Genomic DNA, 22,304 nt, shown 5'->3' on the forward strand with positions numbered 1-22,304 from the left:
GGGCTGACAGCGAAGCAAAAGAGGCAGAGCGAGCCAGCCAGGAGTCGAACCTGGAATCTTCTGATTCGTAGTCAGACGCGTTATCCATTGCGCCACTGGCCCACCAGTCAGGCAGCCTTGAGTGCATTTGCCTCGCCCAGGGGGTTCAGTTTCCTCCCATTCCTGTGCTGGCATAATAGACACTATAAACTTGTCTTAAAGCAAGGTCCTTGTGACAGTACCCATGCAATGCATCTGAAAAGACGCATGGTAGGTATTGTATGGTAACCGTTATCGAGAAGCATGGCCAATGAAATGTTTGCTTGTGAAAAAGACCTCCTTCGAGCCAGAGTCGAACCAGCGACCTAAGGATTGCCAATTTGCCACCTACAGTCCTCCGCTCTACCAGCTGAGCTATCGAAGGCACATCGTTTGGTGACAGAACCTAAACCTATCAGGTTTCGAAAGCTCCGCCTGCCGGCTAAAAGTGCTAGTGGCACAGAGAGACGTCCTGGCTGTTTCCATAAGTGAAGCAAAGACAACACGAACTTCCCATACCGGGAGTCGAACACGGGCCGCCTGGGTGAAAACCAGGAATCCTGACCGCTAGACCATATGGGAACTTCCTCAAGGCTCAAGCAGGCCCTTTGGCTTTTAGTGTGTGACCGCCCCCCTTTAAGAATATGGGAATGATCGTATTTGTATGGTAACCATTATCCCACTGACAAAGCAGCCTATTGTTGGACTGTCAATTTAAAACATTATTCAACTAATCCAATAATAATAATAACAAAAACTATGGGCTAATAATAATAAAATGGCTATGGGCTGACAGCGAAGCAAAAGAGGCAGAGCGAGCCAGCCAGGAGTCGAACCTGGAATCTTCTGATTCGTAGTCAGACGCATTATCCATTGCGCCACTGGCCCACCAGTCAGGCAGCCTTGAGTGCATTTGCCTCGCCCAGGGGGTTCAGTTTCCTCCCATTCCTGTGCTGGCATAATAGACACTATAAACTTGTCTTAAAGCAAGGTCCTTGTGACAGTACCCATGCAATGCATCTGAAAAGACGCATGGTATTGTATGGTAACCGTTATCGAGAAGCATGGCCAATGAAATGTTTGCTTTTGAAAAAGACCTCCTTCGAGCCAGAGTCGAACCAGCGACCTAAGGATTGCCAATTTGCCACCTACAGTCCTCCGCTCTACCAGCTGAGCTATCGAAGGCACATCGTTTGGGGACAGAACCTAAACCTATCAGGTTTCGAAAGCTCCGCCTGCCGGCTAAAAGTGCTAGTGGCACAGAGAGACGTCCTGGCTGTTTCCATAAGTGAAGCAAAGACAACACGAACTTCCCATACCGGGAGTAGAACCCGGGCCACCTGGGTGAAAACCAGGAATCCTAACCGCTAGACCATATGGGAACTTCCTCAAGCCTCAAGCCTCAAGCCGCAAGCAGGCCCTTTGGCTTTTAGTGTGTGACCGCCCCCCTTTAAGAATATGGGAATGATCCGAAGGGATAGTTTACTGAATTCAATTTCATCTTTCTCATCGGAGGGAGCTCTCATTTGCCTCGCCCAGGGGGTTCAGTTTCCTCCCATTCCTGTGCTGGCATAATAGACACTATAAACTGGTCGCAAAGCAAGGTCCTTGTGACAGTACCCATGCAATGCATCTGAAAAGATGCATGGTATTGTATGGTAACCGTTATCCCACTGACAAAGCAGCCTATTGTTGGACTGTCAATTTAAAATATTATTCAACTAATCCAATAATAATAATAACAAAAACTATGGGCTAATAATAATAAAATGGCTATGGGCTGACAGCGAAGCAAAAGAGGCAGAGCGAGCCAGCCAGGAGTCGAACCTGGAATCTTCTGATTCGTAGTCAGACGCGTTATCCATTGCGCCACTGGCCCACCGGTCAGGCACCCTTGAGTGCATTTGCCTCGCCCAGGGGGTTCAGTTTTCTCCCATTCCTGTGCTGGCATAATAGACACTATAAGCTTGTCGCAAAGCAAGGTCCTTGTGACAGTACCCATGCAATGCATCTGAAAAGACGCATGGTATTGTATGGTAACCGTTATCCCACTGACAAAGCAGCCTATTGTTGGACTGTCAATTTAAAATATTATTCAACTAATCCAATAATAATAATAACAAAAACTATGCACGCGACTTGTTGGTGTCCGGCTGGGCAGAGGCCTGTCATGACATCTACTTTTTCTCATGCCAATAACAGGCCTGGAGCCAACGTCAGGAAGGGGTCTGATGAGGAGCCTGCTATAAAAAGCTTCAAGTTGGAGGCGTCACATGTTGGTGATCTCGGTTGCTTTGTTTTCATGGCAAGTTGTGGTGTTGTTAGGATATTCCTACAGAGCCAGTGACAGTTTCTCAGTGGAATAACTGTGATCCAGGGTCAGAGACGTCTCCTCTCCTGGAGGAAAATTCAAGCCTTAGTGGTCTTGCTTGAGCAGTTGCTGCAAAATCTGGTAGAGGCACACAGCCAGGCTTGACGGGAAAGAGTCAGCAGACCTTCCCTGGTGGTCTAGTGGTTAGGATTCGGCGCTCTCACCGCTGCGGCCCGGGTTCGATTCCCGGTCAGGGAATGAGCTTTTGCCCCCCAGCGGCGGTCGCGATTGCAAAACGCTGGACTACCAACTCAAGCGCTGACGGCCTCGTCGAGAAGCATGGCCAATGAAATGTTTGCTTGTGAAAAAGACCTCCTTCGAGCCAGAGTCGAACCAGCGACCTAAGGATTGCCAATTTGCCACCTACAGTCCTCCGCTCTACCAGCTGAGCTATCGAAGGCACATCGTTTGGGGACAGAACCTAAACCTATCAGGTTTCGTAAGCTCCGCCTGCCGGCTAAAAGTGCTAGTGGCACAGAGAGACGTCCTGGCTGTTTCCATAAGGGGAGCAAAGACAACACGAACTTCCCATACCGGGAGTCGAACCCGGGCCGCCTGGGTGAAAACCAGGAATCCTGACCGCTAGACCATATGGGAACTTCCTCAAGGCTCAAGCAGGCCCTTTGGCTTTTAGTGTGTGACCGCCCCCCTTTAAGAATATGGGAATGATCGTATTTGTATGGTAACCGTTATCCCACTGACAAAGCAGCCTATTGTTGGACTGTCAATTTAAAACATTATTCAACTAATCCAATAATAATAATAACAAAAACTATGGGCTAATAATAATAAAATGGCTATGGGCTGACAGCGAAGCAAAAGAGGCAGAGCGAGCCAGCCAGGAGTCGAACCTGGAATCTTCTGATTCGTAGTCAGACGCGTTATCCATTGCGCCACTGGCCCACCAGTCAGGCAGCCTTGAGTGCATTTGCCTCGCCCAGGGGGTTCAGTTTCCTCCCATTCCTGTGCTGGCATAATAGACACTATAAACTTGTCTTAAAGCAAGGTCCTTGTGACAGTACCCATGCAATGCATCTGAAAAGACGCATGGTAGGTATTGTATGGTAACCGTTATCGAGAAGCATGGCCAATGAAATGTTTGCTTGTGAAAAAGACCTCCTTCGAGCCAGAGTCGAACCAGCGACCTAAGGATTGCCAATTTTCCACCTACAGTCCTCCGCTCTACCAGCTGAGCTATCGAAGGCACATCGTTTGGTGACAGAACCTAAACCTATCAGGTTTCGAAAGCTCCGCCTGCCGGCTAAAAGTGCTAGTGGCACAGAGAGACGTCCTGGCTGTTTCCATAAGTGAAGCAAAGACAACACGAACTTCCCATACCGGGAGTAGAACCCGGGCCACCTGGGTGAAAACCAGGAATCCTAACCGCTAGACCATATGGGAACTTCCTCAAGCCTCAAGCCTCAAGCCGCAAGCAGGCCCTTTGGCTTTTAGTGTGTGACCGCCCCCCTTTAAGAATATGGGAATGATCCGAAGGGATAGTTTACTGAATTCAATTTCATCTTTCTCATCGGAGGGAGCTCTCATTTGCCTCGCCCAGGGGGTTCAGTTTCCTCCCATTCCTGTGCTGGCATAATAGACACTATAAACTGGTCGCAAAGCAAGGTCCTTGTGACAGTACCCATGCAATGCATCTGAAAAGATGCATGGTATTGTATGGTAACCGTTATCCCACTGACAAAGCAGCCTATTGTTGGACTGTCAATTTAAAATATTATTCAACTAATCCAATAATAATAATAACAAAAACTATGGGCTAATAATAATAAAATGGCTATGGGCTGACAGCGAAGCAAAAGAGGCAGAGCGAGCCAGCCAGGAGTCGAACCTGGAATCTTCTGATTCGTAGTCAGACGCGTTATCCATTGCGCCACTGGCCGACCAGTCAGGCACCCTTGAGTGCATTTGCCTCGCCCAGGGGGTTCAGTTTCCTCCCATTCCTGTGCTGGCATAATAGACACTATAAACTTGTCGCAAAGCAAGGTCCTTGTGACAGTACCCATGCAATGCATCTGAAAAGATGCATGGTATTGTATGGTAACCGTTATCCCACTGACAAAGCAGCCTATTGTTGGACTGTCAATTTAAAATATTATTCAACTAATCCAATAATAATAATAACAAAAACTATGGGCTAATAATAATAACATGGCTATGGGCTGACAGCGAAGCAAATGATGCAGAGCGAGCCAGCCAGGAGTCGAACCTGGAATCTTCTGAATAGTAGTCAGACGCGTTATCCATTGCGCCACTGTTTGAAGATATAAAGACTTTAGAGAAAGAAACAGACAAACACATTTGGTAACACATTAGTTAATACAGCCGTGCATATTACATTACTATATTTACTCATGATCACCTTGTAATGTTGATTATATATTATGCTTTGTGTGTCTATTTTTCTACCTTGTAATGTTGATTATATATTATGCTTTGTGTGTCTATATTTTTCTACATTGTAATGTTGATTATATATTATGCTTTGTGTGTCTATATTTTTCTACCTTGTAATGTTGATTATATATTATGCTTTGTGTGTCTATATTTTTCTACCTTGTAATGTTGATTATATATTATGCTTTGTGTGTCTATATTTTTCTACCTTGTAATGTTGATTATATATTATGCTTTGTGTGTCTATATTTTTCTACCTTGTAATGTTGATTATATATTATGCTTTGTGTGTCTATATTTTTCTACCTTGTAATGTTGATTATATATTATGCTTTGTGTGTCTATATTTTTCTACCTTGTAATGTTGATTATATATTATGCTTTGTGTGTCTATATTTTTCTAACAGGCTTAAAATGTTGATTTACATATCAGAATCTCAGAATGATCCCAGAGTAAGATGTCATTTTTTCAATAATTATTATACCATTATTATACCATTGTTATACCACTACTTTCCCCTCTTTTAAATTTCCTTTGCTCTATTACAAGTAACAGTTAAATGTAATGCATTCAAAATGTTAGCCTACTTAACGTTAGCTAAAAAAAAGTTAGTTTAGCATAAAAATATAGTAAAAGTACTAAAAGTAGAAGCATAATGTACACTATATTACAGTAATTGAATTATAATTAGTGATGCCTTAGTGTGTAACAATCATTTTAATGTTGCAACTGGTAAAGCTGTAGTAAACTGTAATGTTATGCTTTGTTCTGCTTGGTCGCTTTATCTATAAACACATTTTTTAATTATATTTTGTATTAATTACTTGAATTATTAGCTAGTCTGAGACACATGTTATTCATATAAAACAACTATATATTTGGCACTTCACTTTTATTGACAAAAGACTGACTTACTTTGCGAATTTTGATCCGAAGTTAATCAATGAATGTTATCCTCTTCTCCGGTCCCAATTCGCAAGTCTCTGGGGGGGAGGTGACTCTTGCCGTTTATTGGTCAATTCTTGGTTAGTTACTAGGCTGAATCATGGTAGCGATGAGAGCCGCGATTGGCCATAAGCGTACGAATCTTGGTTGCAGCAGGGAACGTGATTGGCTGTCATAACCAAGAATAGTACGAATCTTGGTTGCAGCAGGGAACGTGATTGGCTGTCATAACCAAGAATAACCACGATTTACAGGCGGCATGAAGCGCCACTGGCCCACCAGTCAGGCAGCCTTGAGTGCATTTGCCTCGCCCAGGGGGTTCAGTTTCCTCCCATTCCTGTGCTGGCATAATAGACACTATAAACTTGTCTTAAAGCAAGGTCCTTGTGACAGTACCCATGCAATGCATCTGAAAAGACGCATGGTATTGTATGGTAACCGTTATCCCACTGACAAAGCAGCCTATTGTTGGACTGTCAATTTAAAATATTATTCAACTAATCCAATAATAATAATAACAAAAACTATGCACGCGACTTGTTGGTGTCCGGCTGGGCAGAGGCCTGTCATGACATCTACTTTTTCTCATGCCAATAACAGGCCTGGAGCCAACGTCAGGAAGGGGTCTGATGAGGAGCCTGCTATAAAAAGCTTCAAGTTGGAGGCGTCACATGTTGGTGATCTTGGTTGCTTTGTTTTCATGGCAAGTTGTGGTGTTGTTAGGATATTCATACAGAGCCAGTGACAGTTTCTCAGTGGAATAACTGTGATCCAGGGTCAGAGACGTCTCCTCTCCTGGAGGAAAATTCAAGCCTTAGTGGTCTTGCTTGAGCAGTTGCTGCAAAATCTGGTAGAGGCACACAGCGAGGCTTGACGGGAAAGAGTCAGCAGACCTTCCCTGGTGGTCTAGTGGTTAGGATTCGGCGCTCTCACCGCCGCGGCCGGGTTCGATTCCCGGTCAGGGAATGAGCTTTTGCCCTCCAGCGGCGGTCGCGATTGCAAAACGCTGGACTACCAACTCAAGCGCTGACGGCCTCGTCGAGAAGCATGGCCAATGAAATGTTTGCTTGTGAAAAAGACCTCCTTCGAGCCAGAGTCGAACCAGCGACCTAAGGATTGCCAATTTGCCACCTACAGTCCTCCGCTCTACCAGCTGAGCTATCGAAGGCATATCGTTTGGGGACAGAACCTAAACCTATCAGGTTTCGTAAGCTCCGCCTGCCGGCTAAAAGTGCTAGTGGCACAGAGAGACGTCCTGGCTGTTTCCATAAGTGAAGCAAAGACAACACGAACTTCCCATACCGGGAGTCGAACCCGGGCCGCCTGGGTGAAAACCAGGAATCCTGACCGCTAGACCATATGGGAACTTCCTCAAGCCTCAAGCCTCAAGCCTCAAGCAGGCCCTTTGGCTTTTAGTGTGTGACCGCCCCCCTTTAAGAATATGGGAATGATCCGAAGGGATAGTTTACTGAATTCAATTTCATCTGGCTCATCGGAGGGAGCTCTCATTTGCCTCGCCCAGGGGGTTCAGTTTCCTCCCATTCCTGTGCTGGCATAATAGACACTATAAACTGGTCGCAAAGCAAGGTCCTTGTGACAGTACCCATGCAATGCATCTGAAAAGATGCATGGTATTGTATGGTAACCGTTATCCCACTGACAAAGCAGCCTATTGTTGGACTGTCAATTTAAAATATTATTCAACTAATCCAATAATAATAATAACAAAAACTATGGGCTAATAATAATAAAATGGCTATGGGCTGACAGCGAAGCAAAAGAGGCAGAGCGAGCCAGCCAGGAGTCGAACCTGGAATCTTCTGATTCGTAGTCAGACGCGTTATCCATTGCGCCACTGGCCCACCAGTCAGGCACCCTTGAGTGCATTTGCCTCGCCCAGGGGGTTCAGTTTCCTCCCATTCCTGTGCTGGCATAATAGACACTATAAACTTGTCGCAAAGCAAGGTCCTTGTGACAGTACCCATGCAATGCATCTGAAAAGATGCATGGTATTGTATGGTAACCGTTATCCCACTGACAAAGCAGCCTATTGTTGGACTGTCAATTTAAAATATTATTCAACTAATCCAATAATAATAATAACAAAAACTATGGGCTAATAATAATAACATGGCTATGGGCTGACAGCGAAGCAAATGAGGCAGAGCGAGCCAGCCAGGAGTCGAACCTGGAATCTTCTGATTCGTAGTCAGACGCGTTATCCATTGCGCCACTGGCCCACCAGTCAGGCAGCCTTGAGTGCATTTGCCTCGCCCAGGGGGTTCAGTTTCCTCCCATTCCTGTGCTGGCATAATAGACACTATAAACTTGTCTTAAAGCAAGGTCCTTGTGACAGTACCCATGCAATGCATCTGAAAAGACGCATGGTATTGTATGGTAACCGTTATCCCACTGACAAAGCAGCCTATTGTTGGACTGTCAATTTAAAATATTATTCAACTAATCCAATAATAATAATAACAAAAACTATGCACGCGACTTGTTGGTGTCCGGCTGGGCAGAGGCCTGTCATGACATCTACTTTTTCTCATGCCAATAACAGGCCTGGAGCCAACGTCAGGAAGGGGTCTGATGAGGAGCCTGCTATAAAAAGCTTCAAGTTGGAGGCGTCACATGTTGGTGATCTCGGTTGCTTTGTTTTCATGGCAAGTTGTGGTGTTGTTAGGATATTCCTACAGAGCCAGTGACAGTTTCACAGTGGAATAACTGTGATCCAGGGTCAGAGACGTCTCCTCTCCTGGAGGAAAATTCAAGCCTTAGTGGTCTTGCTTGAGCAGTTGCTGCAAAATCTGGTAGAGGCACACAGCCAGGCTTGACGGGAAAGAGTCAGCAGACCTTCCCTGGTGGTCTAGTGGTTAGGATTCGGCGCTCTCACCGCCGCGGCCCGGGTTCGATTCCCGGTCAGGGAATGAGCTTTTGCCCTCCAGCGGCGGTCGCGATTGCAAAACGCTGGACTACCAACTCAAGCGCTGACGGCCTCGTCGAGAAGCATGGCCAATGAAATGTTTGCTTGTGAAAAAGACCTCCTTCGAGCCAGAGTCGAACCAGCGACCTAAGGATTGCCAATTTGCCACCTACAGTCCTCCGCTCTACCAGCTGAGCTATCGAAGGCACATCGTTTGGGGACAGAACCTAAACCTATCAGGTTTCGTAAGCTCCGCCTGCCGGCTAAAAGTGCTAGTGGCACAGAGAGACGTCCTGGCTGTTTCCATAAGGGGAGCAAAGACAACACGAACTTCCCATACCGGGAGTCGAACCCGGGCCGCCTGGGTGAAAACCAGGAATCCTGACCGCTAGACCATATGGGAACTTCCTCAAGGCTCAAGCAGGCCCTTTGGCTTTTAGTGTGTGACCGCCCCCCTTTAAGAATATGGGAATGATCGTATTTGTATGGTAACCGTTATCCCACTGACAAAGCAGCCTATTGTTGGACTGTCAATTTAAAACATTATTCAACTAATCCAATAATAATAATAACAAAAACTATGGGCTAATAATAATAAAATGGCTATGGGCTGACAGCGAAGCAAAAGAGGCAGAGCGAGCCAGCCAGGAGTCGAACCTGGAATCTTCTGATTCGTAGTCAGACGCGTTATCCATTGCGCCACTGGCCCACCAGTCAGGCAGCCTTGAGTGCATTTGCCTCGCCCAGGGGGTTCAGTTTCCTCCCATTCCTGTGCTGGCATAATAGACACTATAAACTGGTCGCAAAGCAAGGTCCTTGTGACAGTACCCATGCAATGCATCTGAAAAGATGCATGGTATTGTATGGTAACCGTTATCCCACTGACAAAGCAGCCTATTGTTGGACTGTCAATTTAAAATATTATTCAACTAATCCAATAATAATAATAACAAAAACTATGGGCTAATAATAATAAAATGGCTATGGGCTGACAGCGAAGCAAAAGAGGCAGAGCGAGCCAGCCAGGAGTCGAACCTGGAATCTTCTGATTCGTAGTCAGACGCGTTATCCATTGCGCCACTGGCCCACCAGTCAGGCACCCTTGAGTGCATTTGCCTCGCCCAGGGGGTTCAGTTTCCTCCCATTCCTGTGCTGGCATAATAGACACTATAAACTTGTCGCAAAGCAAGGTCCTTGTGACAGTACCCATGCAATGCATCTGAAAAGATGCATGGTATTGTATGGTAACCGTTATCCCACTGACAAAGCAGCCTATTGTTGGACTGTCAATTTAAAATATTATTCAACTAATCCAATAATAATAATAACAAAAACTATGGGCTAATAATATGGCTATGGGCTGACAGCGAAGCAAATGAGGCAGAGCGAGCCAGCCAGGAGTCGAACCTGGAATCTTCTGACTCGTAGTCAGACGCGTTATCCATTGCGCCACTGTTTGAAGATATAAAGACATTAGAGAAAGAAACAGACAAACACATTTGGTAACACATTAGTTAATACAGCCGTGCATATTACATTACTATATTTACTCATGATCACCTTGTAATGTTGATTATATATTATGCTTTGTGTGTCTATTTTTCTACCTTGTAATGTTGATTATATATTATGCTTTGTGTGTCTATATTTTTCTACATTGTAATGTTGATTATATATTATGCTTTGTGTGTCTATATTTTTCTACCTTGTAATGTTGATTATATATTATGCTTTGTGTGTCTATATTTTTCTACCTTGTAATGTTGATTATATATTATGCTTTGTGTGTCTATATTTTTCTACCTTGTAATGTTGATTATATATTATGCTTTGTGTGTCTATATTTTTCTACCTTGTAATGTTGATTATATATTATGCTTTGTGTGTCTATATTTTTCTACCTTGTAATGTTGATTATATATTATGCTTTGTGTGTCTATATTTTTCTACCTTGTAATGTTGATTATATATTATGCTTTGTGTGTCTATATTTTTCTACCTTGTAATGTTGATTATATATTATGCTTTGTGTGTCTATATTTTTCTAACAGGCTTAAAATGTTGATTTACATATCAGAATCTCAGAATGATCCCAGAGTAAGATGTCATTTTTTCAATAATTATTATACCATTATTATACCATTGTTATACCACTACTTTCCCCTCTTTTAAATTTCCTTTGCTCTATTACAAGTAACAGTTAAATGTAATGCATTCAAAATGTTAGCCTACTTAACGTTAGCTAAAAAAAAGTTAGTTTAGCATAAAAATATAGTAAAAGTACTAAAAGTAGAAGCATAATGTACACTATATTACAGTAATTGAATTATAATTAGTGATGCCTTAGTGTGTAACAATCATTTTAATGTTGCAACTGGTAAAGCTGTAGTAAACTGTAATGTTATGCTTTGTTCTGCTTGGTCGCTTTATCTATAAACACATTTTTTAATTATATTTTGTATTAATTACTTGAATTATTAGCTAGTCTGAGACACATGTTATTCATATAAAACAACTATATATTTGGCACTTCACTTTTATTGACAAAAGACTGACTTACTTTGCGAATTTTGATCCGAAGTTAATCAATGAATGTTATCCTCTTCTCCGGTCCCAATTCGCAAGTCTCTGGGGGGGAGGTGACTCTTGCCGTTTATTGGTCAATTCTTGGTTAGTTACTAGGCTGAATCATGGTAGCGATGAGAGCCGCGATTGGCCATAAGCGTACGAATCTTGGTTGCAGCAGGGAACGTGATTGGCTGTCATAACCAAGAATAGTACGAATCTTGGTTGCAGCAGGGAACGTGATTGGCTGTCATAACCAAGAATAACCACGATTTACAGGCGGCATGAAGCGCCACTGGCCCACCAGTCAGGCAGCCTTGAGTGCATTTGCCTCGCCCAGGGGGTTCAGTTTCCTCCCATTCCTGTGCTGGCATAATAGACACTATAAACTTGTCTTAAAGCAAGGTCCTTGTGACAGTACCCATGCAATGCATCTGAAAAGACGCATGGTATTGTATGGTAACCGTTATCCCACTGACAAAGCAGCCTATTGTTGGACTGTCAATTTAAAATATTATTCAACTAATCCAATAATAATAATAACAAAAACTATGCACGCGACTTGTTGGTGTCCGGCTGGGCAGAGGCCTGTCATGACATCTACTTTTTCTCATGCCAATAACAGGCCTGGAGCCAACGTCAGGAAGGGGTCTGATGAGGAGCCTGCTATAAAAAGCTTCAAGTTGGAGGCGTCACATGTTGGTGATCTTGGTTGCTTTGTTTTCATGGCAAGTTGTGGTGTTGTTAGGATATTCATACAGAGCCAGTGACAGTTTCTCAGTGGAATAACTGTGATCCAGGGTCAGAGACGTCTCCTCTCCTGGAGGAAAATTCAAGCCTTAGTGGTCTTGCTTGAGCAGACGTGCAAAATCTGGTAGAGGCACACAGCGAGGCTTGACGGGAAAGAGTCAGCAGACCTTCCCTGGTGGTCTAGTGGTTAGGATTCGGCGCTCTCACCGCCGCGGCCGGGTTCGATTCCCGGTCAGGGAATGAGCTTTTGCCCTCCAGCGGCGGTCGCGATTGCAAAACGCTGGACTACCAACTCAAGCGCTGACGGCCTCGTCGAGAAGCATGGCCAATGAAATGTTTGCTTGTGAAAAAGACCTCCTTCGAGCCAGAGTCGAACCAGCGACCTAAGGATTGCCAATTTGCCACCTACAGTCCTCCGCTCTACCAGCTGAGCTATCGAAGGCACATTGTTTGGGGACAGAACCTAAACCTATCAGGTTTCGTAAGCTCCGCCTGCCGGCTAAAAGTGCTAGTGGCACAGAGAGACGTCCTGGCTGTTTCCATAAGGGGAGCAAAGACAACACGAACTTCCCATACCGGGAGTCGAACCCGGGCCGCCTGGGTGAAAACCAGGAATCCTGACCGCTAGACCATATGGGAACTTCCTCAAGCCTCAAGCCTCAAGCCTCAAGCAGGCCCTTTGGCTTTTAGTGTGTGACCGCCCCCCTTTAAGAATATGGGAATGATCCGAAGGGATAGTTTACTGAATTCAATTTCATCTGGCTCATCGGAGGGAGCTCTCATTTGCCTCGCCCAGGGGGTTCAGTTTCCTCCCATTCCTGTGCTGGCATAATAGACACTATAAACTGGTCGCAAAGCAAGGTCCTTGTGACAGTACCCATGCAATGCATCTGAAAAGATGCATGGTATTGTATGGTAACCGTTATCCCACTGACAAAGCAGCCTATTGTTGGACTGTCAATTTAAAATATTATTCAACTAATCCAATAATAATAATAACAAAAACTATGGGCTAATAATAATAAAATGGCTATGGGCTGACAGCGAAGCAAAAGAGGCAGAGCGAGCCAGCCAGGAGTCGAACCTGGAATCTTCTGATTCGTAGTCAGACGCATTATCCATTGCGCCACTGGCCCACCAGTCAGGCACCCTTGAGTGCATTTGCCTCGCCCAGGGGGTTCAGTTTCCTAAGGATTGCCAATTTGCCACCTACAGTCCTCCGCTCTACCAGCTGAGCTATCGAAGGCACATCGTTTGGTGACAGAACCTAAACCTATCAGGTTTCGAAAGCTCCGCCTGCCGGCTAAAAGTGCTAGTGGCACAGAGAGACGTCCTGGCTGTTTCCATAAGTGAAGCAAAGACAACACGAACTTCCCATACCGGGAGTCGAACATGGGCCGCCTGGGTGAAAACCAGGAATCCTGACCGCTAGACCATATGGGAACTTCCTCAAGGCTCAAGCAGGCCCTTTGGCTTTTAGTGTGTGACCGCCCCCCTTTAAGAATATGGGAATGATCGTATTTGTATGGTAACCATTATCCCACTGACAAAGCAGCCTATTGTTGGACTGTCAATTTAAAATATTATTCAACTAATCCAATAATAATAATAACAAAAACTATGGGCTAATAATAATAACATGGCTATGGGCTGACAGCGAAGCAAATGAGGCAGAGCGAGCCAGCCAGGAGTCGAACCTGGAATCTTCTGATTCGTAGTCAGACGCGTTATCCATTGCGCCACTGGCCCACCAGTCAGGCAGCCTTGAGTGCATTTGCCTCGCCCAGGGGGTTCAGTTTCCTCCCATTCCTGTGCTGGCATAATAGACACTATAAACTTGTCTTAAAGCAAGGTCCTTGTGACAGTACCCATGCAATGCATCTGAAAAGACGCATGGTATTGTATGGTAACCGTTATCCCACTGACAAAGCAGCCTATTGTTGGACTGTCAATTTAAAATATTATTCAACTAATCCAATAATAATAATAACAAAAACTATGCACGCGACTTGTTGGTGTCCGGCTGGGCAGAGGCCTGTCATGACATCTACTTTTTCTCATGCCAATAACAGGCCTGGAGCCAACGTCAGGAAGGGGTCTGATGAGGAGCCTGCTATAAAAAGCTTCAAGTTGGAGGCGTCACATGTTGGTGATCTCGGTTGCTTTGTTTTCATGGCAAGTTGTGGTGTTGTTAGGATATTCCTACAGAGCCAGTGACAGTTTCTCAGTGGAATAACTGTGATCCAGGGTCAGAGACGTCTCCTCTCCTGGAGGAAAATTCAAGCCTTAGTGGTCTTGCTTGAGCAGTTGCTGCAAAATCTGGTAGAGGCACACAGCCAGGCTTGACGGGAAAGAGTCAGCAGACCTTCCCTGGTGGTCTAGTGGTTAGGATTCGGCGCTCTCACCGCCGCGGCCGGGTTCGATTCCCGGTCAGGGAATGAGCTTTTGCCCTCCAGCGGCGGTCACGATTAAAAAACGCAGGACTACCAACTCAAGCGCTGACGGCCTCGTCGAGAAGCATGGCCAATGAAATGTTTGCTTGTGAAAAAGACCTCCTTCGAGCCAGAGTCGAACCAGCGACCTAAGGATTGCCAATTTGCCACCTACAGTCCTCCGCTCTACCAGCTGAGCTATCGAAGGCACATCGTTTGGGGACAGAACCTAAACCTATCAGGTTTCGTAAGCTCCGCCTGCCGGCTAAAAGTGCTAGTGGCACAGAGAGACGTCCTGGCTGTTTCCATAAGTGAAGCAAAGACAACACGAACTTCCCATACCGGGAGTCGAAACCGGGCCGCCTGGGTGAAAACCAGGAATCCTGACCGCTAGACCATATGGGAACTTCCTCAAGCCTCAAGCCTCAAGCCTCAAGCAGGCCCTTTGGCTTTTAGTGTGTGACCGCCCCCCTTTAAGAATATGGGAATGATCCGAAGGGATAGTTTACTGAATTCAATTTCATCTGGCTCATCGGAGGGAGCTCTCATTTGCCTCGCCCAGGGGGTTCAGTTTCCTCCCATTCCTGTGCTGGCATAATAGACACTATAAACTGGTCGCAAAGCAAGGTCCTTGTGACAGTACCCATGCAATGCATCTGAAAAGATGCATGGTATTGTATGGTAACCGTTATCCCACTGACAAAGCAGCCTATTGTTGGACTGTCAATTTAAAATATTATTCAACTAATCCAATAATAATAATAACAAAAACTATGGGCTAATAATAATAAAATGGCTATGGGCTGACAGCGAAGCAAAAGAGGCAGAGCGAGCCAGCCAGGAGTCGAACCTGGAATCTTCTGATTCGTAGTCAGACGCGTTATCCATTGCGCCACTGGCCCACCAGTCAGGCACCCTTGAGTGCATTTGCCTCGCCCAGGGGGTTCAGTTTCCTCCCATTCCTGTGCTGGCATAATAGACACTATAAACTTGTCGCAAAGCAAGGTCCTTGTGACAGTACCCATGCAATGCATCTGAAAAGATGCATGGTATTGTATGGTAACCGTTATCCCACTGACAAAGCAGCCTATTGTTGGACTGTCAATTTAAAATATTATTCAACTAATCCAATAATAATAATAACAAAAACTATGGGCTAATAATAATAACATGGCTATGGGCTGACAGCGAAGCAAATGAGGCAGAGCGAGCCAGCCAGGAGTCGAACCTGGAATCTTCTGATTCGTAGTCAGACGCGTTATCCATTGCGCCACTGGCCCACCAGTCAGGCAGCCTTGAGTGCATTTGCCTCGCACAGGGGGTTCAGTTTCCTCCCATTCCTGTGCTGGCATAATAGACACTATAAACTTGTCTTAAAGCAAGGTCCTTGTGACAGTACCCATGCAATGCATCTGAAAAGACGCATGGTATTGTATGGTAACCGTTATCCCACTGACAAAGCAGCCTATTGTTGGACTGTCAATTTAAAATATTATTCAACTAATCCAATAATAATAATAACAAAAACTATGCACGCGACTTGTTGGTGTCCGGCTGGGCAGAGGCCTGTCATGACATCTACTTTTTCTCATGCCAATAACAGGCCTGGAGCCAACGTCAGGAAGGGGTCTGATGAGGAGCCTGCTATAAAAAGCTTCAAGTTGGAGGCGTCACATGTTGGTGATCTCGGTTGCTTTGTTTTCATGGCAAGTTGTGGTGTTGTTAGGATATTCCTACAGAGCCAGTGACAGTTTCTCAGTGGAATAACTGTGATCCAGGGTCAGAGACGTCTCCTCTCCTGGAGGAAAATTCAAGCCTTAGTGGTCTTGCTTGAGCAGTTGCTGCAAAATCTGGTAGAGGCACACAGCCAGGCTTGACGGGAAAGAGTCAGCAGACCTTCCCTGGTGGTCTAGTGGTTAGGATTCGGCGCTCTCACCGCCGCGGCCCGGGTTCGATTCCCGGTCAGGGAATGAGCTTTTGCCCTCCAGCGGCGGTCGCGATTGCAAAACGCTGGACAACCAACTCAAGCGCTGACGGCCTCGTCGAGAAGCATGGCCAATGAAATGTTTGCTTGTGAAAAAGACCTCCTTCGAGCCAGAGTCGAACCAGCGACCTAAGGATTCCCAATTTGCCACCTACAGTCCTCCGCTCTACCAGCTGAGCTATCGAAGGCACATCGTTTGGGGACAGAACCTAAACCTATCAGGTTTCGTAAGCTCTGCCTGCCGGCTAAAAGTGCTAGTGGCACAGAGAGACGTCCTGGCTGTTTCCATAAGGGGAGCAAAGACAACACGAACTTCCCATACCGGGAGTCGAACCCGGGCCGCCTGGGTGAAAACCAGGAATCCTGACCGCTAGACCATATGGGAACTTCCTCAAGGCTCAAGCAGGCCCTTTGGCTTTTAGTGTGTGACCGCCCCCCTTTAAGAATATGGGAATGATCGTATTTGTATGGTAACCGTTATCCCACTGACAAAGCAGCCTATTGTTGGACTGTCAATTTAAAACATTATTCAACTAATCCAATAATAATAATAACAAAAACTATGGGCTAATAATAATAAAATGGCTATGGGCTGACAGCGAAGCAAAAGAGGCAGAGCGAGCCAGCCAGGAGTCGAACCTGGAATCTTCTGATTCGTAGTCAGACGCGTTATCCATTGCGCCACTGGCCCACCAGTCAGGCAGCCTTGAGTGCATTTGCCTCGCCCAGGGGGTTCAGTTTCCTCCCATTCCTGTGCTGGCATAATAGACACTATAAACTTGTCTTAAAGCAAGGTCCTTGTGACAGTACCCATGCAATGCATCTGAAAAGACGCATGGTATTGTATGGTAACCGTTATCGAGAAGCATGGCCAATGAAATGTTTGCTTGTGAAAAAGACCTCCTTCGAGCCAGAGTCGAACCAGCGACCTAAGGATTGCCAATTTGCCACCTACAGTCCTCCGCTCTACCAGCTGAGCTATCGAAGGCACATCGTTTGGTGACAGAACCTAAACCTATCAGGTTTCGAAAGCTCCGCCTGCCGGCTAAAAGTGCTAGTGGCACAGAGAGACGTCCTGGCTGTTTCCATAAGTGAAGCAAAGACAACACGAACTTCCCATACCGGGAGTCGAACCCGGGCCGCCTGGGTGAAAACCAGGAATCCTGACCGCTAGACCATATGGGAACTTCCTCAAGGCTCAAGCAGGCCCTTTGGCTTTTAGTGTGTGACCGCCCCCCTTTAAGAATATGGGAATGATCGTATTTGTATGGTAACCATTATCCCACTGACAAAGCAGCCTATTGTTGGACTGTCAATTTAAAACATTATTCAACTAATCCAATAATAATAATAACAAAAACTATGGGCTAATAATAATAAAATGGCTATGGGCTGACAGCGAAGCAAAAGAGGCAGAGTGAGCCAGCCAGGAGTCGAACCTGGAATCTTCTGATTCGTAGTCAGACGCATTATCCATTGCGCCACTGGCCCACCAGTCAGGCAGCCTTGAGTGCATTTGCCTCGCCCAGGGGGTTCAGTTTCCTCCCATTCCTGTGCTGGCATAATCGACACTATAAACTTGTCTTAAAGCAAGGTCCTTGTGACAGTACCCATGCAATGCATCTGAAAAGACGCATGGTATTGTATGGTAACCGTTATCGAGAAGCATGGCCAATGAAATGTTTGCTTGTGAAAAAGACCTCCTTCGAGCCAGAGTCGAACCAGCGACCTAAGGATTGCCAATTTGCCACCTACAGTCCTCCGCTCTACCAGCTGAGCTATCGAAGGCACATCGTTTGGGGACAGAACCTAAACCTATCAGGTTTCGTAAGCTCCGCCTGCCGGCTAAAAGTGCTAGTGGCACAGAGAGACGTCCTGGCTGTTTCCATAAGTGAAGCAAAGACAACACGAACTTCCCATACCGGGAGTCGAAACCGGGCCGCCTGGGTGAAAACCAGGAATCCTGACCGCTAGACCATATGGGAACTTCCTCAAGCCTCAAGCCTCAAGCCTCAAGCAGGCCCTTTGGCTTTTAGTGTGTGACCGCCCCCCTTTAAGAATATGGGAATGATCCGAAGGGATAGTTTACTGAATTCAATTTCATCTGGCTCATCGGAGGGAGCTCTCATTTGCCTCGCCCAGGGGGTTCAGTTTCCTCCCATTCCTGTGCTGGCATAATAGACACTATAAACTGGTCGCAAAGCAAGGTCCTTGTGACAGTACCCATGCAATGCATCTGAAAAGATGCATGGTATTGTATGGTCACCGTTATCCCACTGACAAAGCAGCCTATTGTTGGACTGTCAATTTAAAATATTATTCAACTAATCCAATAATAATAATAACAAAAACTATGGGCTAATAATAATAAAATGGCTATGGGCTGACAGCGAAGCAAAAGAGGCAGAGCGAGCCAGCCAGCCAGGAGTCGAACCTGGAATCTTCTGATTCGTAGTCAGACGCGTTATCCATTGCGCCACTGGCCCACCAGTCAGGCACCCTTGAGTGCATTTCCCTCGCCCAGGGAGTTCAGTTTCCTCCCATTCCTGTGCTGGCATAATAGACACTATAAACTGGTCGCAAAGCAAGGTCCTTGTGACAGTACCCATGCAATGCATCTGAAAAGATGCATGGTATTGTATGGTAACCGTTATCCCACTGACAAAGCAGCCTATTGTTGGACTGTCAATTTAAAATATTATTCAACTAATCCAATAATAATAATAACAAAAACTATGCACGCGACTTGTTGGTGTCCGGCTGGGCAGAGGCCTGTCATGACATCTACTTTTTCTCATGCCAATAACAGGCCTGGAGCCAACGTCAGGAAGGGGTCTGATGAGGAGCCTGCTATAAAAAGCTTCAAGTTGGAGGCGTCACATGTTGGTGATCTCGGTTGCTTTGTTTTCATGGCAAGTTGTGGTGTTGTTAGGATATTCCTACAGAGCCAGTGACAGTTTCTCAGTGGAATAACTGTGATCCAGGGTCAGAGACGTCTCCTCTCCTGGAGGAAAATTCAAGCCTTAGTGGTCTTGCTTGAGCAGTTGCTGCAAAATCTGGTAGAGGCACACAGCCAGGCTTGACGGGAAAGAGTCAGCAGACCTTCCCTGGTGGTCTAGTGGTTAGGATTCGGCGCTCTCACCGCCGCGGCCCGGGTTCGATTCCCGGTCAGGGAATGAGCTTTTGCCCTCCAGCGGCGGTCGCGATTGCAAAACGCTGGACTAACAACTCAAGCGCTGACGGCCACGTCGAGAAGCATGGCCAATGAAATGTTTGCTTGTGAAAAAGACCTCCTTCGAGCCAGAGTCGAACCAGCGACCTAAGGATTGCCAATTTGCCACCTACAGTCCTCCGCTCTACCAGCTGAGCTATCGAAGGCACATCGTTTGGGGACAGAACCTAAACCTATCAGGTTTCGTAAGCTCCGCCTGCCGGCTAAAAGTGCTAGTGGCACAGAGAGACGTCCTGGCTGTTTCCATAAGTGAAGCAAAGACAACACGAACTTCCCATACCGGGAGTCGAACCCGGGCCGCCTGGGTGAAAACCAGGAATCCTGACCGCTAGACCATATGGGAACTTCCTCAAGGCTCAAGCAGGCCCTTTGGCTTTTAGTGTGTGACCGCCCCCCTTTAAGAATATGGGAATGATCGTATTTGTATGGTAACCGTTATCCCACTGACAAAGCAGCCTATTGTTGGACTGTCAATTTAAAACATTATTCAACTAATCCAATAATAATAATAACAAAAACTATGGGCTAATAATAATAAAATGGCTATGGGCTGACAGCGAAGCAAAAGAGGCAGAGCGAGCCAGCCAGGAGTCGAACCTGGAATCTTCTGATTCGTAGTCAGACGCGTTATCCATTGCGCCACTGGCCCACCAGTCAGGCAGCCTTGAGTGCATTTGCCTCGCCCAGGGGGTTCAGTTTCCTCCCATTCCTGTGCTGGCATAATAGACACTATAAACTGGTCGCAAAGCAAGGTCCTTGTGACAGTACCCATGCAATGCATCTGAAAAGATGCATGGTATTGTATGGTAACCGTTATCCCACTGACAAAGCAGCCTATTGTTGGACTGTCAATTTAAAATATTATTCAACTAATCCAATAATAATAATAACAAAAACTATGGGCTAATAATAATAAAATGGCTATGGGCTGACAGCGAAGCAAAAGAGGCAGAGCGAGCCAGCCAGGAGTCGAACCTGGAATCTTCTGATTCGTAGTCAGACGCGTTATCCATTGCGCCACTGGCCCACCAGTCAGGCACCCTTGAGTGCATTTGCCTCGCCCAGGGGGTTCAGTTTCCTCCCATTCCTGTGCTGGCATAATAGACACTATAAACTTGTCGCAAAGCAAGGTCCTTGTGACAGTACCCATGCAATGCATCTGAAAAGATGCATGGTATTGTATGGTAACCGTTATCCCACTGACAAAGCAGCCTATTGTTGGACTGTCAATTTAAAATATTATTCAACTAATCCAATAATAATAATAACAAAAACTATGGGCTAATAATATGGCTATGGGCTGACAGCGAAGCAAATGAGGCAGAGCGAGCCAGCCAGGAGTCGAACCTGGAATCTTCTGACTCGTAGTCAGACGCGTTATCCATTGCGCCACTGTTTGAAGATATAAAGACATTAGAGAAAGAAACAGACAAACACATTTGGTAACACATTAGTTAATACAGCCGTGCATATTACATTACTATATTTACTCATGATCACCTTGTAATGTTGATTATATATTATGCTTTGTGTGTCTATTTTTCTACCTTGTAATGTTGATTATATATTATGCTTTGTGTGTCTATATTTTTCTACATTGTAATGTTGATTATATATTATGCTTTGTGTGTCTATATTTTTCTACCTTGTAATGTTGATTATATATTATGCTTTGTGTGTCTATATTTTTCTACCTTGTAATGTTGATTATATATTATGCTTTGTGTGTCTATATTTTTCTACCTTGTAATGTTGATTATATATTATGCTTTGTGTGTCTATATTTTTCTACCTTGTAATGTTGATTATATATTATGCTTTGTGTGTCTATATTTTTCTACCTTGTAATGTTGATTATATATTATGCTTTGTGTGTCTATATTTTTCTACCTTGTAATGTTGATTATATATTATGCTTTGTGTGTCTATATTTTTCTACCTTGTAATGTTGATTATATATTATGCTTTGTGTGTCTATATTTTTCTAACAGGCTTAAAATGTTGATTTACATATCAGAATCTCAGAATGATCCCAGAGTAAGATGTCATTTTTTCAATAATTATTATACCATTATTATACCATTGTTATACCACTACTTTCCCCTCTTTTAAATTTCCTTTGCTCTATTACAAGTAACAGTTAAATGTAATGCATTCAAAATGTTAGCCTACTTAACGTTAGCTAAAAAAAAGTTAGTTTAGCATAAAAATATAGTAAAAGTACTAAAAGTAGAAGCATAATGTACACTATATTACAGTAATTGAATTATAATTAGTGATGCCTTAGTGTGTAACAATCATTTTAATGTTGCAACTGGTAAAGCTGTAGTAAACTGTAATGTTATGCTTTGTTCTGCTTGGTCGCTTTATCTATAAACACATTTTTTAATTATATTTTGTATTAATTACTTGAATTATTAGCTAGTCTGAGACACATGTTATTCATATAAAACAACTATATATTTGGCACTTCACTTTTATTGACAAAAGACTGACTTACTTTGCAAATTTTGAACCGAAGTTAATCAATGAATGTTATCCTCTTCTCCGGTCCCAATTCGCAAGTCTCTGGGGGGGAGGTGACTCTTGCCGTTTATTGGTCAATTCTTGGTTAGTTACTAGGCTGAATCATGGTAGCGATGAGAGCCGCGATTGGCCATAAGCGTAC

At 44.9% G+C, this 22,304-nt stretch overlaps 34 non-coding genes across 34 annotated transcripts; 4 read left to right on the top strand and 30 right to left on the bottom strand.

Moving 5' to 3' along the window:
- Positions 1 to 29: 29 nt before the first annotated feature.
- On the bottom strand, positions 30 to 102 carry trnar-acg (transfer RNA arginine (anticodon ACG)). The gene has a single exon. It is a non-coding gene; the product is annotated as a tRNA-Arg (tRNA).
- A 214-nt stretch (positions 103 to 316) lies between these two features.
- On the bottom strand, positions 317 to 403 carry trnay-gua (transfer RNA tyrosine (anticodon GUA)). Its single transcript is given in 2 exon segments — positions 317 to 352; positions 367 to 403. It is a non-coding gene; the product is annotated as a tRNA-Tyr (tRNA).
- Positions 404 to 1,116: 713 nt separating this feature from the next.
- trnay-gua (transfer RNA tyrosine (anticodon GUA)) lies at positions 1,117 to 1,203 on the bottom strand. Its single transcript is given in 2 exon segments — positions 1,117 to 1,152; positions 1,167 to 1,203. It is a non-coding gene; the product is annotated as a tRNA-Tyr (tRNA).
- A 125-nt stretch (positions 1,204 to 1,328) lies between these two features.
- Positions 1,329 to 1,400, bottom strand: trnae-uuc (transfer RNA glutamic acid (anticodon UUC)). Its single transcript has one exon. It is a non-coding gene; the product is annotated as a tRNA-Glu (tRNA).
- A 424-nt stretch (positions 1,401 to 1,824) lies between these two features.
- On the bottom strand, positions 1,825 to 1,897 carry trnar-acg (transfer RNA arginine (anticodon ACG)). The gene has a single exon. It is a non-coding gene; the product is annotated as a tRNA-Arg (tRNA).
- A 618-nt stretch (positions 1,898 to 2,515) lies between these two features.
- trnae-cuc (transfer RNA glutamic acid (anticodon CUC)) lies at positions 2,516 to 2,587 on the top strand. The gene has a single exon. It is a non-coding gene; the product is annotated as a tRNA-Glu (tRNA).
- A 115-nt stretch (positions 2,588 to 2,702) lies between these two features.
- Positions 2,703 to 2,789, bottom strand: trnay-gua (transfer RNA tyrosine (anticodon GUA)). Its single transcript is given in 2 exon segments — positions 2,703 to 2,738; positions 2,753 to 2,789. It is a non-coding gene; the product is annotated as a tRNA-Tyr (tRNA).
- A 125-nt stretch (positions 2,790 to 2,914) lies between these two features.
- Positions 2,915 to 2,986, bottom strand: trnae-uuc (transfer RNA glutamic acid (anticodon UUC)). The gene has a single exon. It is a non-coding gene; the product is annotated as a tRNA-Glu (tRNA).
- A 233-nt stretch (positions 2,987 to 3,219) lies between these two features.
- On the bottom strand, positions 3,220 to 3,292 carry trnar-acg (transfer RNA arginine (anticodon ACG)). Its single transcript has one exon. It is a non-coding gene; the product is annotated as a tRNA-Arg (tRNA).
- Positions 3,293 to 3,506: 214 nt separating this feature from the next.
- trnay-gua (transfer RNA tyrosine (anticodon GUA)) lies at positions 3,507 to 3,593 on the bottom strand. Its single transcript is given in 2 exon segments — positions 3,507 to 3,542; positions 3,557 to 3,593. It is a non-coding gene; the product is annotated as a tRNA-Tyr (tRNA).
- Positions 3,594 to 3,718: 125 nt separating this feature from the next.
- trnae-uuc (transfer RNA glutamic acid (anticodon UUC)) lies at positions 3,719 to 3,790 on the bottom strand. The gene has a single exon. It is a non-coding gene; the product is annotated as a tRNA-Glu (tRNA).
- Positions 3,791 to 6,828: 3,038 nt separating this feature from the next.
- On the bottom strand, positions 6,829 to 6,915 carry trnay-gua (transfer RNA tyrosine (anticodon GUA)). Its single transcript is given in 2 exon segments — positions 6,829 to 6,864; positions 6,879 to 6,915. It is a non-coding gene; the product is annotated as a tRNA-Tyr (tRNA).
- A 125-nt stretch (positions 6,916 to 7,040) lies between these two features.
- trnae-uuc (transfer RNA glutamic acid (anticodon UUC)) lies at positions 7,041 to 7,112 on the bottom strand. The gene has a single exon. It is a non-coding gene; the product is annotated as a tRNA-Glu (tRNA).
- Positions 7,113 to 7,536: 424 nt separating this feature from the next.
- On the bottom strand, positions 7,537 to 7,609 carry trnar-acg (transfer RNA arginine (anticodon ACG)). The gene has a single exon. It is a non-coding gene; the product is annotated as a tRNA-Arg (tRNA).
- A 305-nt stretch (positions 7,610 to 7,914) lies between these two features.
- trnar-acg (transfer RNA arginine (anticodon ACG)) lies at positions 7,915 to 7,987 on the bottom strand. The gene has a single exon. It is a non-coding gene; the product is annotated as a tRNA-Arg (tRNA).
- Positions 7,988 to 8,605: 618 nt separating this feature from the next.
- trnae-cuc (transfer RNA glutamic acid (anticodon CUC)) lies at positions 8,606 to 8,677 on the top strand. Its single transcript has one exon. It is a non-coding gene; the product is annotated as a tRNA-Glu (tRNA).
- Positions 8,678 to 9,004: 327 nt separating this feature from the next.
- Positions 9,005 to 9,076, bottom strand: trnae-uuc (transfer RNA glutamic acid (anticodon UUC)). Its single transcript has one exon. It is a non-coding gene; the product is annotated as a tRNA-Glu (tRNA).
- A 233-nt stretch (positions 9,077 to 9,309) lies between these two features.
- Positions 9,310 to 9,382, bottom strand: trnar-acg (transfer RNA arginine (anticodon ACG)). The gene has a single exon. It is a non-coding gene; the product is annotated as a tRNA-Arg (tRNA).
- Positions 9,383 to 9,687: 305 nt separating this feature from the next.
- On the bottom strand, positions 9,688 to 9,760 carry trnar-acg (transfer RNA arginine (anticodon ACG)). The gene has a single exon. It is a non-coding gene; the product is annotated as a tRNA-Arg (tRNA).
- A 2,795-nt stretch (positions 9,761 to 12,555) lies between these two features.
- Positions 12,556 to 12,627, bottom strand: trnae-uuc (transfer RNA glutamic acid (anticodon UUC)). Its single transcript has one exon. It is a non-coding gene; the product is annotated as a tRNA-Glu (tRNA).
- A 1,037-nt stretch (positions 12,628 to 13,664) lies between these two features.
- Positions 13,665 to 13,737, bottom strand: trnar-acg (transfer RNA arginine (anticodon ACG)). Its single transcript has one exon. It is a non-coding gene; the product is annotated as a tRNA-Arg (tRNA).
- A 1,016-nt stretch (positions 13,738 to 14,753) lies between these two features.
- On the bottom strand, positions 14,754 to 14,825 carry trnae-uuc (transfer RNA glutamic acid (anticodon UUC)). The gene has a single exon. It is a non-coding gene; the product is annotated as a tRNA-Glu (tRNA).
- A 424-nt stretch (positions 14,826 to 15,249) lies between these two features.
- Positions 15,250 to 15,322, bottom strand: trnar-acg (transfer RNA arginine (anticodon ACG)). The gene has a single exon. It is a non-coding gene; the product is annotated as a tRNA-Arg (tRNA).
- Positions 15,323 to 15,627: 305 nt separating this feature from the next.
- On the bottom strand, positions 15,628 to 15,700 carry trnar-acg (transfer RNA arginine (anticodon ACG)). Its single transcript has one exon. It is a non-coding gene; the product is annotated as a tRNA-Arg (tRNA).
- A 618-nt stretch (positions 15,701 to 16,318) lies between these two features.
- Positions 16,319 to 16,390, top strand: trnae-cuc (transfer RNA glutamic acid (anticodon CUC)). The gene has a single exon. It is a non-coding gene; the product is annotated as a tRNA-Glu (tRNA).
- A 327-nt stretch (positions 16,391 to 16,717) lies between these two features.
- trnae-uuc (transfer RNA glutamic acid (anticodon UUC)) lies at positions 16,718 to 16,789 on the bottom strand. The gene has a single exon. It is a non-coding gene; the product is annotated as a tRNA-Glu (tRNA).
- A 233-nt stretch (positions 16,790 to 17,022) lies between these two features.
- On the bottom strand, positions 17,023 to 17,095 carry trnar-acg (transfer RNA arginine (anticodon ACG)). Its single transcript has one exon. It is a non-coding gene; the product is annotated as a tRNA-Arg (tRNA).
- Positions 17,096 to 17,517: 422 nt separating this feature from the next.
- On the bottom strand, positions 17,518 to 17,589 carry trnae-uuc (transfer RNA glutamic acid (anticodon UUC)). The gene has a single exon. It is a non-coding gene; the product is annotated as a tRNA-Glu (tRNA).
- Positions 17,590 to 17,822: 233 nt separating this feature from the next.
- Positions 17,823 to 17,895, bottom strand: trnar-acg (transfer RNA arginine (anticodon ACG)). Its single transcript has one exon. It is a non-coding gene; the product is annotated as a tRNA-Arg (tRNA).
- Positions 17,896 to 18,317: 422 nt separating this feature from the next.
- Positions 18,318 to 18,389, bottom strand: trnae-uuc (transfer RNA glutamic acid (anticodon UUC)). The gene has a single exon. It is a non-coding gene; the product is annotated as a tRNA-Glu (tRNA).
- A 1,119-nt stretch (positions 18,390 to 19,508) lies between these two features.
- On the top strand, positions 19,509 to 19,580 carry trnae-cuc (transfer RNA glutamic acid (anticodon CUC)). The gene has a single exon. It is a non-coding gene; the product is annotated as a tRNA-Glu (tRNA).
- Positions 19,581 to 19,907: 327 nt separating this feature from the next.
- Positions 19,908 to 19,979, bottom strand: trnae-uuc (transfer RNA glutamic acid (anticodon UUC)). The gene has a single exon. It is a non-coding gene; the product is annotated as a tRNA-Glu (tRNA).
- A 233-nt stretch (positions 19,980 to 20,212) lies between these two features.
- trnar-acg (transfer RNA arginine (anticodon ACG)) lies at positions 20,213 to 20,285 on the bottom strand. Its single transcript has one exon. It is a non-coding gene; the product is annotated as a tRNA-Arg (tRNA).
- A 305-nt stretch (positions 20,286 to 20,590) lies between these two features.
- trnar-acg (transfer RNA arginine (anticodon ACG)) lies at positions 20,591 to 20,663 on the bottom strand. Its single transcript has one exon. It is a non-coding gene; the product is annotated as a tRNA-Arg (tRNA).
- Positions 20,664 to 22,304: the final 1,641 nt, after the last annotated feature.

This window comes from Rhinichthys klamathensis, unplaced genomic scaffold (genome assembly GCF_029890125.1).
Source record: "Rhinichthys klamathensis goyatoka isolate OS25496 unplaced genomic scaffold, OSU_Roscu_1.1 h1tg000223l_1, whole genome shotgun sequence".
NCBI classification, from domain to species: Eukaryota; Metazoa; Chordata; class Actinopteri; order Cypriniformes; family Leuciscidae; genus Rhinichthys; species Rhinichthys klamathensis.